At 50.2% G+C, this 7,705-nt stretch overlaps 1 long non-coding RNA gene across 2 annotated transcripts; it reads right to left on the reverse strand.

The window, feature by feature from the left end:
* Positions 1-250: 250 nt before the first annotated feature.
* LOC105744257 (uncharacterized) lies at positions 251-4,175 on the reverse strand. 2 transcript variants are annotated; one of them, XR_001117395.4, is made up of 4 exons: positions 3,865-4,175; positions 2,926-3,080; positions 1,224-1,358; positions 251-1,032 (listed from the first exon to the last, which is right to left on the reverse strand). It is a non-coding gene; the product is annotated as an uncharacterized lncRNA (long non-coding RNA). The 2 variants fall into 2 exon arrangements; XR_009187935.2 differs by having other exon boundaries at positions 251-1,358.
* Positions 4,176-7,705: the final 3,530 nt, after the last annotated feature.

Consider the following 7,705-nt stretch of genomic DNA (forward strand, 5'->3'; position numbering starts at 1 on the left):
CATCTTTCCTTGCCATTTGACTTTCTTCTGAACTTTGCATAGTCATTTTAATTTATTTAGATGTTGGTGCAATAACTTCTGATACCAAAAGCAGTGCAACCCTGTCTCTCGCTACCTGGGGTTAGGTTGGACTCCACGGGCTGACACCACCGCCTGCCCTCTCTTTTGTCACCGGCTGAGCCACCTGAACTTCTGACCAACGGGCTCACATGTGATGATTTGCTGGACCAACTCACAGAACCCAGGAAAGAACTATCCTTAGGATTACAGTTTTATTACAGCAAAAAGGATACAACTTAGGAGAGCAATTAAAAAAAAAGACACATAGAGTGAGGTCTGGGAGAGTCCCCCAAAGTTAAGCTTCTATGTCCTCTTCCCTTGAAGCCAAAAATACTTCATCCTCCCGGCATAGCGATGTGCATTACAGTCAGGGAGGCTCAGCTGAGCTCAGGAGCCCAGTGTTTTTTGTTGGGGTTTCATTGTACAGGCATGGGGATGGGATCAGCACCATGCTGGCTCCATTTCCAGTCCCCTCGTGTCCACGGAGGAAGGCAACCATTAAGCAGACAAACCTGAAGAGGTCCTGGGTTCTCCCTGGAAGAACAAAGGCAAGGTATGCTGATTTGAATTCCAGGACAGAATTCAGCTCTATGCGCTGCTTTATCTCTCCTATTGGTAAACGATAACTGGTGACAGTCCCACTGTTCCGGTGAGAAAAGGGAGTCATGGAGATGAAGCTTGCAAGCCAGGGATGTGTACAGTAGCCAGGATGATGAGTTGGTGGGAAGCATCCTCTCAGCCATCTCCCATCGGTAGCTTGTTTCATAAGTTCACTCTAATGCCTGCTTTTATGAAAAGGAAACTGAGGCTCAGAGAGATTACCTGGCTATTGGGTTGTCTGCCAGAATGATGCTTATTTCTCAGGGCCTCAAGGAAACCCACGGCGTCCTCAACATACAACAGATGCACGATTAATGCTGAACTGTGCTGTTCACACCTGGGACGGGATCCCTAATGGTTGGGAGCCTCTACCTGGGAAAGTGAAGTGAAGGGGCAGGATGATGCAGGCAGTGTATTTATCATTTCTCGCCTTGCTTGTGCACGGTGCTCCACATCCCCATAGTTTTTAGCTTTACATTTTGAAATAATTTTAGACTTACAGAAATCTGCAAAAATAGAACAGAGAGTTCCTGTGCATCTGTGTGGTTTGAAGCTGTACGTACCTTCGAAAACCTTGTTCTTAAGTTTAATCCATTCCTGTGGGTGTGGACCTGTTGCAAGGACTTTTTGTTGAGGTTGCTTGGGTTAAGGTGTGGTCCACTGCAATCCGAATGGGTGTTCATCCTTTTACTGGAGTCCTTTACAAGAGAATGAAATTCAGAAGGAGAGAGAGAAAAGCCACCGAAGGCAACAAGTTGGACCCAGAAGAGAAAGACCAGGAGACGCTGTCATGTGCCTTGCCATGTGGCAAGCAAGGAGCCCAGGAGCACCTGCAGCAGCCCCTTCTACGAGCCAGGGACCGCTGGGGGCTGCCGGCGGGCACCAGAAGCTAAACGAGGCAGGGAGGGATGCTTCCCTAGAGGCCTCAGAGGACATGCCGCCCTGTCGAAGCCTTGATACTGAACTTCCTGCCTGCAGAACTGCGAGAGAATCGATCCACCCTGTTTGTACGTAGCCCTAGGAAACTCATACAACGACTATGGATTCTTAAGGGGAAAATGGTCTCAACCTCCCAGTTCCCCCCAAAACACTCCACGAGCTAGAATTCCCCACTTCCCTAGTCCTCACGTGTTACGCCGGCTCCTCATCTCTCCACTCCCCAGTGTGACCGTCCTGCGTTCCCCTGTTGTCGCCAGAGGCCCTCAAGCACGGGGCAGTCCTTCCTGGCGTTGTGGTCCCAGGCTTCTAGGACCCTCTCCCAGGAGGCTGGGAGGCTGCAGGTGGTGGGCCTTACCTCTTCTGTCTGCACAGGATAGTTTCCAGCCTCCTTCTGGGACATGCTCCTTCCTCCCACCATAACCACATGGTGCTGAAGGGAGCTGCCCTCCCCACCGCACGGCTGCTGCTGATTGGTCAGAGCCGGGAGTCTGATCCCGGCTGGGCCAATCAGAGCCCTTCCCTGGGATTTCTGAGCTTAGGGATTTCTGGCCTGGAGTAGGGGAGAATGAACTCCGAGCGTGGCTGGGATAAGCACTGGAGGAGTCCTGGCACGGACCCAGGAGCCTCTGAGGCCCCGCTGCCCCCTCCGTCCTTCCTGCATGATGGGAGGCTTCCATCAGCCTTCTTTCACTCTCAACCCAAAGCCTCTCTCATGTAAAGACCATATTTTGTCCTCTCTGAACCCTAGTAGGAGGCAAAGAGCTGGGCACTCACCACACCTAAAGTCTTTATTGGACAGGTATGGATATATTAGTCAGCCAAAGAGGTGCTGATGCAAAATACCAGAAATGGGGTGGTTTTTATAAAGGGTATTTATTTGAGGTAGGAGCTTACAGATCCCCAGCCATAAAGTGTAAGGTACTTCCCTCACCAAACTCTATTTTCACATGTTGGAGCAAGATGGCTGCCGACATCTGCCAGGGTTCAGGCTTCCTGGGTTCCTCCCTTCCTCAGGCTTCTTTTTCCTGGGCTCAGGGTTCCTCTCTTTCTGGGACTTGCTTCTGTTTCCTCTGTGAGCTTACTTCCTGGGGCTCCAGCTTAAGTCTTCAGCATCAAACCCCAACATTAAAAGCCCTCAACTCTGTCCTTTCATGCCTTTTATCTAAGTCCCCACCCACCAAGGGGTGGGGATGCAACGCCCTAATCATAACTCAATCATGCCCGGGTACAGATCAGATTACAAGCATCATCCAATAGTTCTTTTTGGAATTCGTCAATTCTATCAAACTGCTACAACCAGTGAAAGAGAAAGTTGCACAGACCCACCCCCACGATCGCCGTCTTTCTCAGGACCACCTCTGCCCTTGTATTCCCACACGTGGAACTTGGGAAACCAGAACCAAACCCCGATTTCTTCCTTGGTCGTCCTTTCAAACACGTTACACGACTTTTGCTTGAACAGGCACCTTCAAGACGGCTATCTGAAAAACAAAAGAGGACTCTCTGTGTGAGGAGCAAGCACCGTCCTCTGACCTAATGAAATGAGAACAGCTGGCATTTTCCACCCCACGCTTGGGGATTACAGAGGAAAAGCTGGTGTAAGCAGGGCATGGGGTTAGCGCAGCTGTGGGTCGGCAGAAACAGATTGCACGGCTCAGCACGGCCTCCGGCAAAGGAGTCAGCTCGGTCACAGCCCCAAATGGGAAAGGACAGTAGGTTCGCGTTTTATTTCCGAGACGGCTCATCTCAAAGGGTTTAGTAGTTCCAGTCAAAAGAAATCAGTTGGGCAACAACAGCATTGTTTCGTTCTAGGGTTATGGAAATGGAAGCTGGCATATGTTCTGGAAAATGAGAATCTCTTAGTTGCTCATTTGAAAGAAAACTTTTGTCCTCCGGTCATAAAGCACACAGGTCCGTTTGAGGAATATTTTCGAAATATGGACGGATACCAGGTGCCCGGGGCTCTGGCTCTGGCTGGGGAGTAAGGGTGGCGAGTGGGTGGGGGGTCGGGCCGCCTTGCCCCTAGCCCTGTGGGGGCCTGGGGGGCCTGGTGGGGTCGGCTGGGGTTCACTGGAGCCCATCCAAGGGGCTCCTGGGATGGGAATGCACCCCAGGGAAGAGCCTGCTGTTGGAGCCACAGGAAGATTCCAGAGGGCCCGTTACATAGCCAAAGCTCTGAGAGTGCGGAGCAGAAGGTAACAGAACACAGGTCCCGGGAGGAGGGTCCCACTTCTGGAGGTGGAGAGGGGCCCGGCGGGGCCTTACCTGGCTCTGTGGGAGTCAGGGCAGCCCCAAAAGTGGCTGTGGCTTATCTTGGGGGAGTAGACTTGGGCGTTGTTGTCTTAGACCCTCACTCAGCTTTGGCACCCTAGCCGCAGCTCCGCCGGCAGCAGCACTGGGGCCCTGTCTTAGTTTCCCAGCTGCTCAAACAAAGTCCACACAAGGGGTGGGCTTGGACAACGGGAATTTACTGGCTCACGGTTTCGAGGCTGGGAAAAGTCCAACATCGAGGTGCCAGCAAGGCGATGCCTCCTCCCAGAAGCCTGGCGCTCTGGGCTGGCTGCCGGAGAGCCCCGGGCCTTGGCTTTGCCGGCGCGTGGCAGTGCACACGGCGCTGTCTTCCCCCTTCTCCTCCTGGCTCCCTTCACTTCCAGCTTCCGCTCCTCCACATGGCTTTGCTGTCCTTAAGCCTCTAGTAACAGGATTAAGACTCACCCCCATTCAGGTGGGCCACCCCTGAACCGAAAATAACATCTACAAAAGGTCCTGTTTGCCAGGGGGTCCTGCCCACGGGAATTCAGATGAAGATGAAGAACATGTTTTTCTGGGGTATATACATCAACCTTCCCCTGGGCTGCCAGCTCTGGTAGCCCCAAATGGCAGTGCCAGTTGCAGGGCGTGGCTTTCTGGGGGCGCCCGAGGCAGTGGTTCTGGTGGGGCTGTGTTCTTTGGAAACCCTTGCCCCATGCCCTGTGCCCTCCCTCCCAGCACTTACAACTCACCTGAGCAACTGACGCCTTCCTTGTTCAGTGGCCGGCTCAGCAGGAGGGCCTGAGTAGCCGGCCTGGGTCGGAAGGGGTGTTTTACTTTCCGTGGCTGCTCAAGCAAATGCCACGCAATGGCTTAGCTTAAACCATGGGATTTTTCGGGCTCACAGTTTGAGGCTAGAATTCTGAAACTGAGGCATCAGTAAGGGGATGCTTTCTTCCCGGAACTGGCGTTCTGGGGCTGGCTGCCAGTGATCCTTGGTCTTTGACGCTCCTGTCAAAGAGCAAGGCAGGTGGCAGCCTCCCCTGGCCTCTCCCTCCTCTTCCAGGTTGCTCTGATGTCCAGCTTCTTACTCCCTGTGGCTCGCTCTCTCTCTCTCTCTATTTAGTTCTGCTTATCATGGACTCCAGGAACAGGACTGAGACCACCCTGATTGAGGCGGGCCACACTTAACTGAAGTCCCCTCATCCAAAGGCCCTCTTCACACACCCTGGAATGGGTCAGGTTGAAGAACATGTTTTTATAGGGCACATAGCTCCAAGCCACCAGATGGGGTTCCGGGTATGCAGGACGCTGAGAGCTAAGACCAGGCAAGTCCTGGACAAATCAGGATGGGCTGGATACCCTCCTTAGCAGACAGACAGAATTCTCCGTGAGCAGGAGCACAGGGCCTGCCTGATCCTTGGTACCCCTGTGTCCCTGTTCCTGCAGTGTCTTGCAGGGCATATGCATCAATAAATACTTGCAGCTTTATGGCCAAGCATTATTGTTATAAACACTCAGTGTTTGCTGAATGAATGCTCTCCCCCTCCCCATGACTGAAGAATTGGCTTCAATATTTAACATATTACTAGTAAATGGGACAAACTGGATTTACAGAATTGTCCAAAAAGCAATAGAGACCTTTGGGCCAGTAGGAGGTGCAGAGTATGGCAGGTTAAGCAGAGCTAAATCCTCTCAAAAAAGATCAACAAATGGCCTGGAGGGAGTCAGTGGATTCTGATTCCCTGAATCAGTCTTTAATTGGGGATTATGGATTTGCCCATCCCCGCAGTTATGAGGGGCCAAAGCAGGAAAGACAATTGTCAGAGAAAATGAACAATCAATAAGGGTAAGAAATTGCATTGCACGACCTCTGATGGAGCAATCTCACAAACATAACCCTATTTGGTAAAAATACCTGAAAGGTGCCTGGGATACATTATGCCCCTGTCTAGGAGAGGGCACGTGATCTTAGGGACACACCAAGTGGAGGTGGGGCTGGAATCCAGGCCCTCTGTGCTTTGCTGTTGCCAATTCTCCCATTTCACTTTCACCTGGGCCACAGCAGTGAAGCCCAAAGCCGGTAAATGGTTTCCAGAGGCTGCTCAAGCTCCAGGCCTTCTAGATGCATCTGTAGCTAGAAGCCGATGACCCCTTGGCATATGTTAAAATGAGAGACAAGAGCCAATACTGCAGGTGTGACATGCTCCCTGCATGTCTCCAAGGAAATGTGGTCCTATGAATGACCTTGGCCAACCCTTGGAAATGTGGCATTCAGAAGAGTCTTTATGTCACTGATTGATGATGATTTTGTTGTGTACAGCTGGTGGAATGGACCATGCTGTACCAGCTTGTCAGGATGCTTTGCACGAACATCAAGCCTGTGGTTGGCTTGATTATTATGGTCCTGAGTTTTGGTTGCCATGGTCACTTGCTAGAGGATGTGCCTATGTGACCAGCCCCCATAACAACAACCTTGGATCCTCAGGCTTGCATGGGCTCCTTTTTATCCTGCTGGATGCTTTCCAACCCTGAGATGTAGGCCAATCCATTTCCTGCCCAACCGGAGCCCTTGCTTCTAGGCTCCTTCTTCAGCCCACAGTCCCAGGGTCCACCCAACCTGGAAGTTGTGGCCAGGAAGCCTGATGCTCCTGGGGCGGAAGGGGTGGGAGACTCAGTGCCCACAGGAAGCTTCTTTCCCAAGGTTGATTGCCTTTTGGAATCTCTGGGATTTGTGGCTTCCATTCAATTTACATAACTGGATTCAATGTCACAAGGTTCAGGCAAGCAAGCACTTTGGGTCAAAGTACAATCCAGTTTAGGAAATCCCACCTAGGTGTGTACATAGCTCTATTCACCATCCACAGCTTCCTTGTAAATCCATTTTTTCCCCTCACTTTCATTCTGTCTCTATCATTTATCAATTTATCTATTCACTTTAGTCTTTCTACAAGTACAAACTGATCAACACAGTCATAGACACAAATACCAAGAAAACAATGAAAAATAAGAGAACTCTGTGTAGGGGAGATACCTGTAGATTCCACCTTCTTCTGAAGTCAGTATTATTAATAAACGCAACAGGATGAATGCCACGCACCTCTGGAGAGGACGCACTGGCCTCTTCCAGGCGCATTCCTGCCAAAACTGCACAACCTGAATCCAGGGTTGAGGGAGCCTCGGAGAGAGCCACACCGCGGTGAATCTGGACAAAAGATACGCGGGTGTTTTTATGCTATTTTCTTGCAACGCTTCTGTAACAATTTATGTGTCCCCTTCGAAAAATAACAGTGCTGTGAAAGACAAAGGAAGGCTAGAAACAGTAACAGATTAAAGGACACTGAAGAGACTTGACTGCTTAATAGGATATGTGATCTCGGTTTGGATCCTGAGCCAGTTGTGACAAAAATGTACAAGGCCATTGGGAGTTAGATAATAGTGTTAGTATCAGCAATACATTCCCTGGCTTTGATCACTGCTTAAATGAGAGGTTTACCTTGTTCTTAGAGACATATGTGGAAATATTTATGGGTAAAAGGGAACGGGTCTGCCACCAAGGAAAAATAATAATGTGTCTTCATGTAGACATGAGTGTGATACAGCAGGATGTTAACAATTGGTATTTCTGAGAGAAGGGTAGGCAAGAGTTCTTTATGCTATTCTCGGAATTTGTCTGTAAGCTTGCCATTATTTAAAAATAAAAAGTTGAAGAAAAGAATCTCTGCCATGTTCACTTTAGGATCATTACTTTGCATTAAAAACAAAGAGCAAATAAAACTGGAGGGATTTGTAGCAGCAATAGCCAAAGGTAGAAGCAATCCAAGTGTCTCCTGCCAGACGAATGGATATAAAAATG

This window comes from Dasypus novemcinctus, chromosome 2 (genome assembly GCF_030445035.2).
Source record: "Dasypus novemcinctus isolate mDasNov1 chromosome 2, mDasNov1.1.hap2, whole genome shotgun sequence".
Lineage (NCBI taxonomy): Eukaryota > Metazoa > Chordata > Mammalia > Cingulata > Dasypodidae > Dasypus > Dasypus novemcinctus.